Below are 18,407 nucleotides of genomic sequence, written 5' to 3' on the forward strand. Positions count from 1 at the left end.
TATTTTCCACCCCATTAGTACTCACAATGTAAAAAACATTTTGCATGAAAACTACTTGGGCTTGTAAAATATCTAAAAATCCTAATGAAAAATGTGTAGTTTTAACATAATGGTGCGATTAATTCATTAATTGCAACTTCCCCAAAAATGAGGATAATATCAATGAGGGGTGTCAAAATATGTGGTAATTTATGCATCAATTTAGATTTATCACCCATCTATATCCTGTGATAAACAGATTACCTATATCCATGAAAAAATGATCTTAGAGTTGTTGCTACTTTAGTTGGTTGATTCAAAGAAAGTGATTTTGATATACATCGAGTTTTCTTGGTGTTCGTGATTGATCACATTTAGACAAAGTGGAGGAACTTTCCACTTTAGACAAAGTGCCTTGATCTTGGTGAAGTATAAGGATCTATTGTGATTCTTCTTGTGCTTACATTTACTTCTTTTACTCAACATCCAATCATCCCTCCACATCCATCTGTCTGAATCTTATCATACAGATCTATCCATCTCAAAATATTCATTGCACCTACTTATTATTTTTTATAAACATTAAATACATTCATAATGATATATTCATGTATCATCGTTTTCATCTCTAAATATTCAAATATAAGAACATATTAATTCTCATTCCATAACTACCATTTTAAAGGATTTAAATCCCTAACGCACATTTCTTGTGGAAACAAACCAAGCTCATATCTAGGTAGTTACATTCTTTTACGAGTTAAGGTTTTGTAAATTTTATTGATTAACTCAAATATCAAAGACAGATTAACACCCCGAATTTCAGTTCATTAGCCCTAAAGTATCTCACGTCCGTGACAAAAATCATATCATTCAATACCTCTGAGATATGGTGGGACAAAATTATGTGAACTTAAGAAAGAATACTTTCAAGAAACTACACTTGGGATCAATTTGTCTGATATGAACTTATGAGATAGGGATAAAGGGATAGAGGGATAATGAACCTAATGAGGCAGTGTAACACTCCCCCTCAAGCTGGAGCATGTAAGTCGAACATGTTAAACTTGACACACAAGACGCCATAAGATAGTTCACAAAGCCCTTTAGTAAAATCATATTATGGCTGAATAGAAAAATCTGCATGTGGAGTCAACGTGATGCATTGTAAAACCTTTGTACGAAAATAATGATAACCAAACTCAATGTGCTTTCGATGCTCGATCAAAATAGGGTAACCTACAATAAAGATAGCCACCTGGCTTTCACGATGCATATGTGTGGGTACCAGTGAAATGAAGGCCAACATCTCTAGTAAGGAAAATCATAATAATTTCAAGTGACGGCTCATAATTACCACCATATTCAACTTCAGAACTGGAGTAAGATACTACCCTCTACTTTCACGAGTGCCAAGTGAGCATATTCCTATTAACATTAGTGTAATGACAAATGATCAACTTTTGATGTTTTTTGTCTCCATTGTATATAAAATAGGTTTATGCTTCCCAAAATAAATAACAAGTGTTCCTATCAATGAGTGATAATCACAATGAACATGCTACTATTACTTGTAATTACATGTATTTTATGATCTTTTTCTCACTTAAATGATCACAAATGCATATTATCAAAGCTTAAATTAATTATTACCATTTTATAGAAAAATAAGAATTTTCTTAATATTATGGTATTCTAACCTAACTTTATGAGTAAAATGATTTTTGAAATCATAAAATATTTATGGGTAATGATATTCTGATTTTATTAATACTTTAAATGGATATTTAAACTTTTCCACTCTCAGAATTACCTGCCTCACTGGCAATCCGCCGCACAAATCAGAGGAGAGAGAAAATCAGATGACTCATGTTTCTCTCCATCCAAACAATGATATCTAATGATCCAGAAGGCTTTTTGGGCTGAAATTGGAGGGCAGTTCCATATTTACCTCCTCTATCCATCCACCATGGATCTATAAATAGTGTCCCCCCTCCTTGTAAAAGAGGCACCCTTGGCTTTCCTAATTACAATTAGTGGTGTTATTTGCTCTTGTAAAATCTTTTTTAGATATGTTCTTGCATTCTAAAAGCAATGGATTGAAGGGATAATGGTCAAATCAAGACTCGTGAATAAAAAGCACCACTATGCCCCCTAGGCATGCATTAGCGAGTGTGATATTCATCCTTTTTAAAATAGTGTTTCATAATTTTTTCAAGTAATCATCACTTTTCCCATCAAGCATGCCACCTCCAACTCCACTTCTCATCAGCACAATCCACCTCCATATCCTTCACGCCAATGATGGTAAAATCATCACTCATCTGACCATTATCAATCATCACCTGACACTCTCAAAGCTCTAACTAAAGCATTTTGATTATAATTAATTTGTATGTTCAATTATAAAGTTCTATAAACTTTCTGGAGTTATTCTATAAAATTTGAATAAAATTGATTTTACAACGATTAAAATTTTCCGACCTTCCTAGAACTATTTTGATTTGATATTCACTACTTTGCTTTTGTTAACTTGGCATTAATTCCTAGAATAAATAAACAAACAAATCCATAAAATGAGATGTTAAAGCTAAATTTCACTTATTTCATACTCGTCCCTGGCGGATTCAACCTTTGCTCCCCAATGCACATAAGATAAATCATATATTTTTTTATAAACTAGAAGCCTTAAATGACATGTTTAATCCCAATATCTGGTTTATCAGTGACTCCCTTTCCATGACGTCCCATGATATGGACAAGTACTTGAAGGGCACCTTTCTAATGTACTTGGAGAGGTTTCTAAATGTATCCTCCAGGGACTAACTAAATAAACAATATATGGGCAAGTAATGTTGAAGTAAATCAATGCTGCCCAAAATTATCAAATAAATGTCGGCATCATCTAGTATCAGTGCTGTATGATAACATGCAAATGATTGGGTAATAATTTGAAACTTTCCATAATTTTTACACTGGATTAAATATATATTATGTCATCAGTGCAAAATGATTGTGATATTTTAACCATTCATAATCAGAAGATATTTTTTATGATTTGTTGGCATTAATCTATATGGGGTTGGAATATATTTCATTATTTTATTAAATTTCCTAAGTTGATATTTATACATCCATTTTTTAATTGACTGATTTATTCTATGGGTATTATTCAAATTTTTTGGTCCTATTTTCCCTCCTTGCCACATGTCGCCATTTGTTTCACTCGAATGGCAGCCTATCACGACTTTTGGTAATGATTAGCACATCAAAACATGGTGAAAAGGCACCATTATGGAGTTGCACATTGTAAACCATAACGATCACTGATTGGCCGATGCAAATTACTTATTTTAATCCATAGGCAACGTGGATGAATTGAAAAAAGAGGTGATTAAAATTGCAATAAACGCGCGTAGAGACTGAGAAAAAAATCAATATTGTTATGCACTTTTTGAAGAGTAAAAGATGATAAAAATGGCACATACGTGGTGACGCACGGTGACACACGCTTGTCAAAGAACCAATAAGTTGTGTGATGTGGCACATAAATCCACATGGATGTGTTATTGCCACGCGAGTCAATAAATGATGCATTGCCAAGGCATACAATGACTGTGATTTTTTGTCTTTTTTTTTAAGGACACATGGCACTCTTGAAGTTATCATTTTAAAAAGTGAGGAAAACACTCCAAAGATTTAAAGATGAATTTAACGGGATTCTATAACTGGTAACATAAAATGATGAACCAACAACAACATTGACAAGGAGAGGGAAAATAGATGATCAAGATTTCTCCAACTTAAGAGATTGATATTTGACAATCCAAAAGGCTGATTAAGCTAAAATTTTGAGTGAAGATTTGTATTTATCACCTCTAATCATTCATGACTCTGATCTATAAATTGAGGCATGCATCTTTGTAAAAACCATCCTTAAATTTTCTTCCTACATGTGATGGATGATTGGAAGAGAGTGAGTTTCTGAGATGCATCAAACTCATCCTTGGTGTCTTGAGTGTTTGAGAAGAGGCAACACATAGGAGGGGGAGCTTACCTACACTCACAAATTGTCATGATCCTAACAGAATTTAATGAACTATGGTAAGCATCATCGTTTTATAGAATAATAAAGAATCTTCTCAAAAAAAATTATAATGATTTATTCTATGTGATAATGAGAAGGCAAGATGGAATGATTTAATCAATATTTTCTTGGATACATCTCACAACTCACATCACCCTTCTTTTACATCTTACACTTTTACGTCAACATGTCTTCATTATCTTACAATCATCCCACTAACATGAATCACTCTTTCATCACATCTCTATCTATCTACTTGCCTTCTTGTCTCATTCTCAGCACTCCCTTTGTTGTCCAGCTTGTTCTTCTAATATACTCATTTTCACTGTCCACTATCTACTATAATCATATTAATCTTATTAATAATTATCACCCTATAACATTACATTTCCTCGTCTCTTGGCATTTTGTTTTATATGTATCTCCCTCGTCTCTTTAATCACTATTTAAAGAATATTAAATCATAAATTAGTGATCCTTGTGGAGATGGTCCATATTGATCACTATCTTGGTTGACCTAAATTAGTACTGGTTCACATGTTTATTGATTTAACTCAAGCACCAACAACAAATTAGAACCCTATTTTGAGTTTATCAATGTCTTTGGGAAAGATTTTGATTTGCATGCAAGAAGCCTTATCTCTTGAAGTAGATCAAGATGATACTTTTATTGTGATAAGAAAACTCAATCCCAAGTAATTTGAGATATTGCCCTTAGTCTCACATGATGAAGTCTTAATTCCAAAATGACTCTCTCCCGAGGAGATATTCCTTGTAGCTGATATTACTAACCTCATCCCTACAGGTAATAAAAATATCATCAACATATCCAAAAATGAATTAGAGCTCCCAAATGTTGTCTTTCACATCACAAATGTACATGGACTAACGCCAATGAATTAAGAAGATGGGTAGACTTTACAAACCATGCCTGCAAACTCTGTTGGGCTCTATGGACTTGATCTAGATTAGTAATTGAAGACTGAGAATGGACTAAAAAAGACATCGTTAAAACATTGAATTGATCCACTTACCTTTATTGATCATGTGTGAAGACTCTAGACAAATCCATGTCATCAATGGCACATCACATCTCCTCCCTCACTGTGACGAGCTATGTTAACTCTACATCGGTGTTGTTATGTCGTTCCGATTGCATCGGTAATGAACAGGAGCTATTAGTCTTCAAGAAAGATCCATGAACAATTATATCCTTGGCGAATTTCATTCAAGGCCTTCTATTTTTCTAAGTGGGTCTTTTTCATAAGACCCCACAAACTTTATGGACATGTTTTGATGTCCTAAAGACCATTTTCATGTGACCTTCTCGACCCATGTATTAGTCTAGTTAACGACTCCAATGACCTAATAACCTTTATTGATCTTAAAAATTAATTATATCATCATATAGATTAATGTCAGATCTATATAATTCAATCGATAGGTCTCAAGTCGTCAGCCTGAGGGGTGCCAAGTTACACCTCTTTCTCTAAAAGATACAAAGGAGTGTGTATCGACTCACTTACGGAACATGTCCATCATAATTTCCTGTATGTCAAGTCCATCAAATGATTCACACTTCTAGGATGACTTAGGGCTATGGTAAGCATTCAAACCTTAATCAGTCATTCGAATTAGTACTAATGCATTCAAAGATCATTGGCGAACTCTTGATGGAGAGAGCACTCCATCGAAAACGTCATCAGAGCCATCAACCTCATCATCGACAGCCCAGTCGAGTCGTGTCCAGCCTGGTCACACGCCAAGGTGAAGACGCCCGGGTTCAAATCCCTCGAGTACGGCCTTCCCATATTTTGTTTTTTATGTCTGTTTTTGGATTTAAATAGGGGACACTCATTCTTAATAGGCCCCCATAATGGACCTAATCTAAAGGGCCCATTATCTTCTCTATAAAAGGTGAAGATGAACACTTTAACTTACTTAGAAATAAGCGGAAAAGTCTTTGTTGTTGTTCCTCCTCATCGTAGCTTCTTGAGAGAAGAAGAAGAAGAAGGAAGAAGGAGGGGAGGGAGGGAAGAAGAAAACCACTACCATTGCCGCTTGCTTGCCACTGCCACTTGTCACTGCGCCATCGCAGTGCCCGCAACATTGATGATTGCACCACCACTCAACACGCAACGCCCGCGCTGCACCTCACGCACTACCAACGCTGCACTACGGGCGCTGCACCGCGGGCGCCGCACACGCGTCTGATAACATGCATTTTTAGTGCCTTATATTATTATATCTATGCGTCTTTATGCATTAAATTACTCATATTTGCATGTTATCAAGCTTAAAATGATTAAATCTATTTTTAGAACAAATTTCTGAATTTTCTATATTTTTAGGATTTTTCTAATAGTATATTCTAATTTTTTGAGAAATAATATGATTTTTCTGGAATTTTTGGATATTAAATTTGGAAAGATATGATTTTTTTGATTCAAAATATATATTTATACGTATTTTTTGGGCTTTTATTTGATTTAATATGAAATTTTAAGTATTTTGGTTTTTTTATGGCATAGTGTGACGTGGCATGCGGATGCGCCACCACATCAGCGTTGAGAAAGTGATTTTTTCTTTGTTTTTTGTCCTTTTGACATGTACATGTGGCACGGAATATGAAAAGTCGCGGAATACGAAAAGCCACGGAATACGAAAAGCCATGGAATATGAAAAGCCACGGAATACAAAAAGGCATGGAATATGAAAAGCCACGGAATACAAAAAGGCATGGAATATGAAAAGCCACGGAATACGAAAAGCCACAGAATACCAAGTGCTTTGACTTCTTAACAGGCACAAACTGATGACATTGATGAGGAGAGAGAAGAAATTAAAGGCTAGGATTGCTTCAACTTCCAACGGCCATAACTTTTCATCTTCCCCTCTTCTTTCTATCCATACCCTCTAATCTATAAATAGAGGCCTGGATCATTGTAAAAACCATCTTGAACTTGCTTCCCACTTTTGTGGGCTGATTGAAAGAGAGTGAGTTTTGAGATCCATCAAGAGTGTTCTTGGTGTCTTGGGTGTGTGGGAAGAGACAAAAGAGAAGAGGGGGAGCTTACCGGCACTTGCAAATCGCCGTGATCCTGGCGGAACGTAAGGATCTAAGGTAAGTGTCTTCGCCTTACGTTGTTTCTCTCCCAACATCATTGTTATCATAGTTCTAGTTTTTATTATCACCGTTTCATTTATCACTTCATACGTTCCCATTCTCTCATCTCTCCATCCGTGCCATCATATCACTCCATATCCCACCACTATCCTCATCCATCCCATCGTTCATCCTCATATCCATCACAATAACTTACTCTTTACTTTAAGTTAAATTAGCTTATAATTACGTTTCTTTTATCTATATCACTAGCTCACGTCCTCAAATCTTGCTTTCGTCGATCCTCTCGTCCATCATTACTAGTATAAGAAAGTAAATCCTTAATCGTCATTCCCTGTGGAGACGATCCGTACTCATCACTAACTAAGTATTTTTAAGTACGGTTAAATATATTTTTATTGAATAATCTCAATCACCAACGACAAATTTTAACCCTAAAATTGAGATTATCAGCATCCCGCACGCTCAAGCTGCACCGCTCGCCTGCTCACACCACCGGTGATGCCCTTGTTGTCCGTGCCATGACACCGCTGCTTCGCGCCGCTGGTGTCGCCCTCCAGCGATTCCTCACATGCCTTGTTACCAGCCCCTGCACGCGCGTACCCACCATGCATCCGTGCCGCTCGGGCGTCTGCGCCCACGCGCTTGACACGCCGCTCGTCCGCTTGACACCCGCGCTGCTCATACCTTGACGCCGGTGCCCCAAACCGCTAGTGCCGCCCTCGGGCAATCCCCAACCGCCAAGTTACTTGCACCCCCGCGTGCCCACTTCCAACGCCCGTGTGCCCAACTTGGGCCTGCGCTGCTTGACCGCTTGCGCCCATGCGTTTGCCGCGCAACTCGGTCGCATGCACCCGCTGCGAGCCTTTCCACTTGCACACACGCTGCTCAGCCGCTCGCGCCCGCACCGCATTGTGCTCTACGCCGGCCACAACTGCCGCCGGTCACGCCGTTCTACTGCCCGTGTCCCCGAGTGCCTGGCGCCCGCGTCACCCTGTGCGGTGATGCCCCATTTTGCTGGCGTCCATGTGACTCTGCATTGTGCCTGATAACACCCTAATTTTGGTCTTTACTTCAATCAATTTAGTACAATTTTATGCATTTAACGAGATTAAGAGGGTTCGTTATCATATATTTACATTAAATAATATTTTCAAGTGATTTCTGATTTTTCTCTAAATTTCTGTTAATTTTACGAATTTTAAGGGATTTATTTGAGCTTGAAATAATTATTTCAAAATGAAAATGGCAGGTTTAATATTTAATTTTGAGATTTATTAGTACGGGGATGAATTACTGAATTCTCTAGGATTTTTTAGGATGTTATTGGATTTTTCTGAGATTTATTTGAGGAAGAAATGCATTTTTTATTAAGAAAAGGATATATTTATAAGGTGAAAATGAGTATTAAAGTTATTTTCAAACTTTGAGAGGCTTTTTGTAAATTTAAGTTGCAATTATGCCCTCAAAAACAGCTCTCGGGCGTGTATGCAGGCATAAAGCTATTATTTAAACAGTTACAGGGTTTTATTGCAATTACTTAGTATTTTTTAATGGTTTTTATGAGAAATCAGAGGAGAGAGAATGCACAAGGGGTATATACACAATTACTTTTGGGCGGCGTCAGACAGCAATTTCATATTTTAAAAAGGCTTTTTATGCAAAATGTCCAATTGATTTTTCGGGAGTCGACGTGGCCTCATCTCGACCGTTGGATGAGAACCCGACGGCGCTTGATGAGGAGGTCCACCGGGCAGTAAGTTCACCGCGTGCGTTGACGTGGCACCTTTCTACTCGTTAACACTACATTTAAAAGCATGTTAATCGCATTTTGAAATGTACGAGACAAACTTTTTTGATCTTTTCTCTTTGTTTTTATTTTTCGCCAGGGTGTGCATGGAGCTCAGTGATTGAACCCAAAAAAGGAATTCAAAATGCGCCTGCCAATGAGAAGACCAGACATCATGGTGTGTTTCAAAAGAATTTTTTAAATAAATGGATTTAAATCTAATGGTTAAAATTGGTTTAAATTCATTTATTAATAACTTTTGATCCTGAAGTCCAATTGAGATGATTTTTTTATGGATTTTCTCATTTTGATCCCCTCTTTCTATTGTATGTTAGATCATTCCGATCTGGCCTACATTGATGAATAAAAATTAATTACTAATTAAGGGTAAAATAGTAATTTTTACAATTTAGCCTAAGTATAAAAGCCAAATTTCAAGAGGAGGGGGTCATTCTGATGTTACACGATGTTCGGAATTCGATATGCCGTGTAGTGTTTAGAGATTAGGCCCTAAATACAATGAAATAATGTGAAAATTCAACATAGTTGATTTCGAGAAATTTTAAATCGAGAAATACTACAATCTTCAAAAGACGAGAGTGGTAGGTCAGTTAGACGACACGTGACGGGTTAGTCAGATAGAGGGGACCGACAGAACCTGGAATACTAAACACCGCCAGATCAGGTGGTCCGGTAGGGCCGATTGCAACAGGAGAGCGATAGAAAGATTCCAGCAAAATCACAGTGGAGATTGATCGCCAGGTGCAGACAGTGGAAATTCATCACCAGATCGCAGAAAGCATTCGTTGTCGTTTGAGAGAAAGACTCAAAACGCCATCAATCGCACGATAGAGAAGATTCCAGGATTGGTGACCGGGAACAGAGTGGAGGACAATCCTTTGTTTTCCAGAAAGAGCAAGTAACACGGGCGAATGGGCAAAGTGGAGCACGAACAAATGAGAAGAAAATCGCCCACAAAAAGCCGTTTTTTCCGACGACCGTAGGTGGGAAGTCCGATCAGCGGCCTTTCTTTGAAAAATTGAGGCTAGAAGATGATTCTCGACTCCTCTGGCAACGTCAAACATGGAGAATCAATAGTACGGTGATCCTCGATGTTATCCCTCTTTTTTTTTGTATCTTGAGGAAGGAACATCGAAGAGGAAAATTGCCGTCGGTAACACTCGTTGATGGTGGAGGGACTTCGTCAATCACAGAGAATCCAGCAGAAGGGTCGAGCATTCATCAGACGAGCGGTCAAAGTCGACGCCGTCGGGGGAGAAACCGCTCAACCAACAGGGTAATTTGATAGTCGCGTGATGCAGTCCAAAGAAGCACCCAAATGATACGACGACAGTTCGATTCTGATACGGTCGAGAAAACAACAAATCTTCTTTGAGAATTGAAAATACTCACGACGGTGATGCAGCCGACAGCAATTAGAGTCCTGGATCGAATTGCAATTGGCTGATGGCTCTTCAATTCTCACAATGCACAATCAACACCTGTTTATTCAAACAGCGCAGAGGGGGACCTCGATGAGGGAAATGAACTCCTAGAACTCTTCTCGATAGAAACACGATCAGTCTTCCTTCTTCTCCTGCGATGATTTCCTTCCTCTTCCTCAGAAACAAGGTAGAACGATGAACATAAATAATAACTGTCCTGATGACAACGAGATCTAAATTCTCCAAATACAAGTGACTTCTGCCCTCTCCACGTCCACTCTTCCCTTCTTATATTGGGGAAGTGGCAGTTGTGGAGGGGTGGGCCTATTGGGCCCCTCCTCTTTAAGGGAGAGCCTATTGGGCTTCCCTTAAGAGGATTCTTTAGGGGAAGAGAAACCCAACAAGGCTTTCTTCCCCTAAAGAGGACAATACATCAAACTCAAATAAAGAAAACATTGAGGAGGTAGGTACTCGTGCAGGAGGGGCCTCCCGTCAGTCCAACAATGATGAAAACAGAAAACAGGAAAATTACATCTAGATGTAATTGACACGTATCGTGACGATGATGTCGCTTCTCAAGCTTGGTAGTGGAGTTGTAGATTCTTCACGTCCGCTTAGGCTTCACGACGTGGCTGGTGACGGATCTGGGCGTGATCGAGTGGATGGTCCTCCATCACATTCTTGATGGTTCTCTATCACAATTGTAAGACAGAGAAGAGCTCCAGCTTGGATCAACTTTTTTAGTACTTTTTCCTTCATTGTATTTGAATTTTTTGGTGTATTTTGGATGTTTTTAGTTACATCTCTTAATGGTTGTTCTTAGTTTCTGATTGAACTTCTAAATCGCTTGGCTTGAGCGGCATGTACAAGCCTTGACTGGGATTGAGAGGAGTAATTGAGAGATTTATCTGGCTATTCAAGTGCATTTCAAGAAAACTACAAAAAAAACATAAAAAGGGTTAACTTTCTAGGAGATTGAATTTCTCATTCCATTAGTTGATAGAGTAGTTATTCCTGAATTATCAAATCTACAGAATCAACCAAAACAAATCCAAATCTTCTTCTTAATCTCTCTTATTGAACTCTTTGATCCTTTCAATTGGATCAATTAATTTAAATTAGAGCCCCTTATTTTTTCTACTCCTCTCATCTCTTCTACCTCCCTCTCTAACCTCCTTGTCTAATTAGGTTGATTTGATCTTCATTTAAGATCAAACAAACTCTAATTAGGGTCAAATTACCAAGAAAATCATCAAATTGAATTCCTTACTGGCTTCCCTTGGACGATACTCGTACTTACCATTACACATCCTAAGTAGAGTTTTTATAAATTTTATTGTATAAGCTGAAATTGACAACGACAAGGGTTTAAAATTGCATACAATTTACCCCTATTTTTAGCTTATTAGTGCCATCGTCAACCTGTGTCATGTCGCCCGCGAGCCTTCACCCCCTTCCTTCGTCTCCTCTCCCAAGTGTGCGTCTCCTACGACGTGTCTTCGTCGCCAGTCGAGCAACGTCGTGCTAGCTTCTGGCACTCCTCCACTGGGTCTGCCCCCCTAGGTACTACATCAAAGTGTACGAAGACATCGGGATGCCACGGCCCCCCAGGTACACTGCTCCCTCGCTCATCAATTAATTTATCTATTGTCGTATATTTTCTCGTCTGCAATCCACCAAGCTCAGATTAGAATAGGTGAGAGGATAAAACACCTCGAGAGATTTTACTTGAGTGATTTCTTAGGTACGGGACTAGCCCATCTGTTACTTGTGAGCCCCAACAGACTTAGTCCCCTCAGTGCCATAGTCGTCATTGTTGCTTAGACGAGGGTCAGGAGTTCACTGGCATCGTCAATGGGCACTCATTCGGAGCTTGGGTCTCGGCAAAACCCCACGAGTCGGGGCCTACATGTACTTCCAACGAGGACATTGCACCACGTAATTACATCTCCATAGGTTACTACCCGTCGGATGACGTCTCTAATGATGTCCAGCATCAACTCTTCTCTAATATTTCACTACTAGCCAAGGATCATCACATCCTCTTCCTTGAGATATCTCCTCTTATACCAAGGGTGGATGACCCCATCTCGACCACATGTTCCTCTTCGTGAACTTCTTGATGCACTTAAACTAAGATTGTTTTTAATTCCTTGATTAAGATCTCATAGGCCATAGTCAAAGTACTACCATCCATCCACAATACGTCTCTAGTGTCTCAGGTCTAAGAACCACTTACACAAACATGACTCGGATCAATCTGATTAACAGTTTGGTATAATACCATTAAGGGAATCATACAGATCAATTCAGTGAACTCTTTCTACTAAAGAGCACCCCTTACATATCCTTAGTATCTCCACACTAATGACTACATGACCGATCATACTCATCATATGACTAAGGCTAGATAGTGATATTATATCCAGATACTTCGATGTATCCTTTGAATAGGAATATTTAGAAGACATGATCAAATACTTCTGATTTTCATATTATGATCTAATCATATTTCACTAACTCTGATCATGTATTCATGGAATTCATTATAAGCATCACATGTGCACTATATTGAATACATTGTATTAATCTACATGAATGAGACATGGAATGTGGGATTGGCTCAATGGGCACATATATTTTCATATAATTCTTGATATAATGCTTGAGATCATATAATGCCTAACATGCCAAGCACACTTGACAAAAGTGCCACTAACAAATGAACATGTTAATAACTTTGGCACAAATATTCATATTGTTGACTTCTGAAAATCTGGGTCACAAGGGGGAAAGAGTTCACTCGTGCCTTTTATTCTTATTTCTGAAGAAAATATGTTCCTCTATAGTCAACAATCAAACAAAAGAAAATTGTTTCCATAGCCAGACTTGAATAAGATGAAATTTCACATAGTATTTCATAATACAGCGATGACATACAATCATCAAAATAGTGTTAAAATATTACAATTTTCAAATAATGATAATTACATAAACTTTAAACTTTTTAAGGGTATTGAGTTTCTTTGGCCACCATCAAACTGCTGATCGTATTTTCATCAAGGTCTGGCCACATTCTTGACTTTGTTTTCATTTACAACGATTTTCATTTTCATTCACTTATTCAATCTTTGATATCTTACAAACACATAAACATATGAATTGAATCATATATATGGTAGAACTTTATTCCGTCATTTATATGGACATATTCCAAAACCATTATTGTGAAAAATAGACTTCCATTAAGACGCCAAATTTTCCCAATTTAAATAAAACTTTTTAGGTACAATAAGGTGATCACCCAAAAATTATGGCCAAATACATTGTTGAAGGCTTCTAGTTTATACAAAATACTTATAATTTTCTTTAATAGCATAAGGAAAGTACGTCTTATGTTACATGTTTATTTACGTAGAGAAAATATTGAATTATTGAATTTTAGCTTAAAATTTTAATTTTTTGGTTTTTTCTAATTTATTTTATTGATTTAACCAAAATAAATAAATTCAAACTAGAGGAAATTAAGTTATAAAATTCTTAGGAAATAGTTATCCTAGTTAACCTAATTTGCTTTAAGAAAATTTTAAAGAATTTTATGGTAGACAAATACTAATTAAATATAAATACATATCTTTAATGATGCTTCCACAGCGTCAGGTGTTGATTGAGGGGGGTGTGTGTGACTGGAGTGGAGTGGTTAAAAAAGGATACAAACATTGATAGCAAGAGAGATGGTGGCGGATACATCATGAGGAGCAGCGGAGTGGGGTGAGTGACGACAATTTTACATCACTGATGTGACGAAGATGGAGGCAGATATGCATCGACGAGTTGCAGAGTTGGAGGTGGCATGCATGATAGTGAAAACCTTGACTATCAACAATGATAACCTAAAAAAAGGATGAATACATGAATTAGAAAGACATGAATATTATGCTAACCTTGTCTTCACGAGCCCAACAGGCCGAATGGCAATATATTTTCATGTGTCTTAATTTGAAAGTCACTTCTTCAATAGTTCTCTCTTTGAGTATAATAGCACAGCCTACTGATATTTTGAATGAGTAAATACCCCGCTAATCATAAATTAGGAACAAAATACAATGGTAACTTTTTACAAATATGGGGGATTTCTATTTATGGATTCAAGATGATGGATGGATAGAGGAGAGAAAGATGGAACTGCCCTCAAAATTTCAGCCAAAAATCCTTCTATATCGTTAGATATAGCTCTTTGAATTAATAACGGTCTAAACCATTTGAGTGTCTCTCTCCTTCAATTTTCACCCTCCAATTTTCCCTCTCCTCAAAATTTTGTATCAGATAGCCAGAATGGAACACCCTTCTAGGAGCAGAAAAAGTCCATGAACCCATTAAAAATATTTCAATAAATTTAAAATAATTCATGAAAAAATTTACAAATTTTTATGAATTATTTGTAATTTCAGACCCTTAAAGCATTTGTTTTTATTGATTTTAGATATTTTAACATAGTTTTCTGACATTAATTTTACGAATAATTTTATAAAACAAATTCAAAAAATATTTATTAATATTGATTTAAATGTTTTAAGGGTTTATAACTTTTTAAAATGATAATACTAGTTTTCGGGTTTTCTGGATTTCTAATATTTTTATGGAATGTTTTGACATTAGATTCATAAAGAAAATAATTTTACCAGTCATAAACTATTATTTTAGCCATACTAAACGTGCAATAAATCATTTTAAGCAGTATTAGCATGTATTTGTGGTTATTTTAATGAAAATAAGCACATAAAATGCATGATGATATAAGTATAAGTAGCATAATATTTGTGATTGTCATGAGGTGTGGTAGTGTTTTTCTGAAAAAATAGAATATTTTTTATATTTAATATTTTTTATAGTGAGAAACTTTGAAAAATCATGAAAATTTGGTGAAAGAAGGATAATATTTCTTCTGTAAATTTTTTTATTGATTAAAGTTACCTTCACATTGCAAATATGTTGACATCACATGGAAATTATGAAATTTATGTGTTGGGTTATACACAAAGAAAAAATTTCCACAATGATATTTACAAAAATAATAATTTTAATAAATTTTAAGACATGTAGTACATAATTTATACAATGCAATAATTAATGAAATCAATATCAAAGGTGTCGTTTAAGTCTCGATTGAATTAAGTGTAAGATATTGATGCCAGACGACGACAGTGTCTTCGTCCGTGCTGATATTGAGACAATCTTCTGACACCAATTTGATGTCGGACGTCATCTAGGACGTCATCCGGTCAGTACCGAGTCAATCGCTCCATACCTAGATAGTGATGTTAGACGTCGACGGTGTCATCATCCGACAGATAAATAACCCTAAATGGGGTATGTGTAACTACGATGCAAATGAATGCATCCTACGTGTTGTAATTGCAGGCCCGACTAGAGGAAGATGCTGAGCTCTGTGCTCAGAAGGGTTCGCCGGGTGACGGCTACGGTGGCCTCTTAAACCTCGCCAAGGCAGCGACGTCGTCTACAGGCCGAACGGAATCAATCCGTAAGGCTCGTACATAATGGCGGGACTCATCCGTACTGGTAAGATGCTCCAATTTCTCATAGTTATCTCTCAATTTTCCTCTCACCTATTTAGCCCGAGCGCGGTGGAGTCAGTAAGAAAGTATACTGCTAAGGACAATAAAACGAGTAGGCAGGAAACGATGTACCTCGTCGGTGTGTGGCTCATTGTGCAAATTCCTCTTCGACAGTGGCAGCCGCCGCGGGTGCGGTGGAAAGGAGTCAGAGAGGGTCGGCGTGCTCGACTGACAGTGTGGCACCAGAATTCACCGCCTGAGAGGGATGATGGGATGTTAAACACCCTCACATAGGCTAGCGTTGACCAGTCAACCACGCAATGTCGCTGACCATGTCAGGGAATATGGACCTCCTTCATTCAGGCAGATGGAGGGCCACGCTCACCCGATGCCACAAGCGAGGGATGCCAGACAACCAGACCAGAACACCCAAATTGGGGGGCCTAGACCGAACAACGGCAACTTCTGCCAGAGAGTTGTCGCGCCCAAATTAGGGATAATTCGGGAAGTAAAATGCCGCCAAAGATTGAGACTGATGGAAGGGGAAGAAGCCGCCGAACGTCGTTCAATTTGAGGCGTAGGCTGTGCCAAGCAACGTGTGACCGCCACAAAACCGCAAACACGGCTGAAATTTGTCACAGATCGCGGGCGATGACCGGCGATCTTGGGGCGTGCGTTCCCTATGGCGATGGTGGAGATCCTGGGGAGGTAAATTGCATCCTTAGGGGTGGAGATTCGTCTTCTTCCCTGGGCGTTCTCTCTTCCAACCGTCCACGATCTCTTCTGCAACCTCGTCTCCCCCTTCTGCCTCTTTTGTTTTCCCCAATTCGTCCTGGTCTGAGTCCTTAAAGATGCCCCCTCTTCCTTTATAAGGGGAGGCTAATGGGCCCTTGCAGGACCCATAATGGGGGGAATATTAGTCCATTAAGGGGGCCCTTAAATAATGGGCCCCCCATCACAAAATAAAGGGGAAATAGAACATAAAGGATGGGGAAAAGGGAGGGGGTCCAAATGGCTAAGGACCCCTCCCAACATAACAAAGAAGACACAAAAGACGGACAAAACGACAAACATGAATACGACGATTCCAAAAAACACGAAACACAACTAACGAAGAAGACGAGAAATCAAAACACGATAGACGAGCATAATTCACCCGACAGTCGACAACGATGTCGGCAGCGCAGATGATGCCTTTGATGGGTCAAGATGATGTGCACAATCAGATACTCATAACATTCCCCTAACACCTACTTTGGCAGATTGTGATGATAAAGGGTCAAGCCGTAGGAATCAATTAATCAATTAATTTTTCTCACAGAGAAGACGCATGATGATGGAGTTATAAATCGTTAATTGAGAGAGGAAGGTAAAAATGATGTTCAATATCATTTATAAATATGAAAAATAATTAGAGGGAAGTAGAGTGAAAATGGGAGTTGTGTGATAATAAGAATGCATAAGAAAATTCTAATCTGGTTTTCCTGATTTCAAATAAATAGGTGCAAAACCATGCCAAGGTGTGCATCAAAATTTAAAGATTGTTAATGCACCAAACTCTTGATTCATGTCAAACATCACTTGGATTAATGACTTCCCTTTACCCATGAATCAATGTGGAAAACACAAATTTGAGACACAAAATGAGAATAACGAGAGGGACTGCAGTATGGTTTTAGTTGACCTGATGAAGTCTGGGGTACATCAGGAGACATATAAATGAGAAAAAAGACTGAGGGTGTTATAGGTAAAAAAATTTCCCATGATAAAATGATAGATGTCTATGACACTATTTTTTCATCATTCCAACAAAATGTATGCCTAAAAGTATATGGATAGAGAATAACCTACAAATGAGCAAATCACACTCCGTTTGACCTAAATTCAGATCTTGATGGAAATATAGGTGGCCTAATAGTCAAATTCACTATTTAACATGTAATTCTATATCATTAATGGATGCAATGGAAGTTTACTTATTCATTATTGAGTTTATTGATGATGGAGCCCTAGGATTGATGTGGAGATCAAATGAGTTGACATGAGATGTCAACGCATGAATTATTAGATCTTAATCACTCAACCTTAAACTTGTTCCTATTGTTGGATTATTGAGAAGGCCTTCAATCAATCCTGATAAAATAGCATCACTTGATCCAACTCACTAGGTGAGTATGATTGATCTTGTAAGTCATTGGTGTGGAGACACCTGAGACAAGTGGGGGGTGCTCTTTTAAGAAAGATTTCACAGAGCTGGTCCAAAGGTGAATCGCAGAATGGTGGTTAAACTAATATGTCAATCAGAATGATTCACATGTCTTAGTTATGATTGTGATCCCTTGACCTGAATCATAAAAGACATCTTGTGAGAGGAAGGATGTACTTTGACCATAGTAAATGACTT

This window comes from Wolffia australiana, chromosome 11 (genome assembly GCF_029677425.1).
Source record: "Wolffia australiana isolate 7733 chromosome 11, ASM2967742v1".
Taxonomy (NCBI): Eukaryota; Viridiplantae; Streptophyta; class Magnoliopsida; order Alismatales; family Araceae; genus Wolffia; species Wolffia australiana.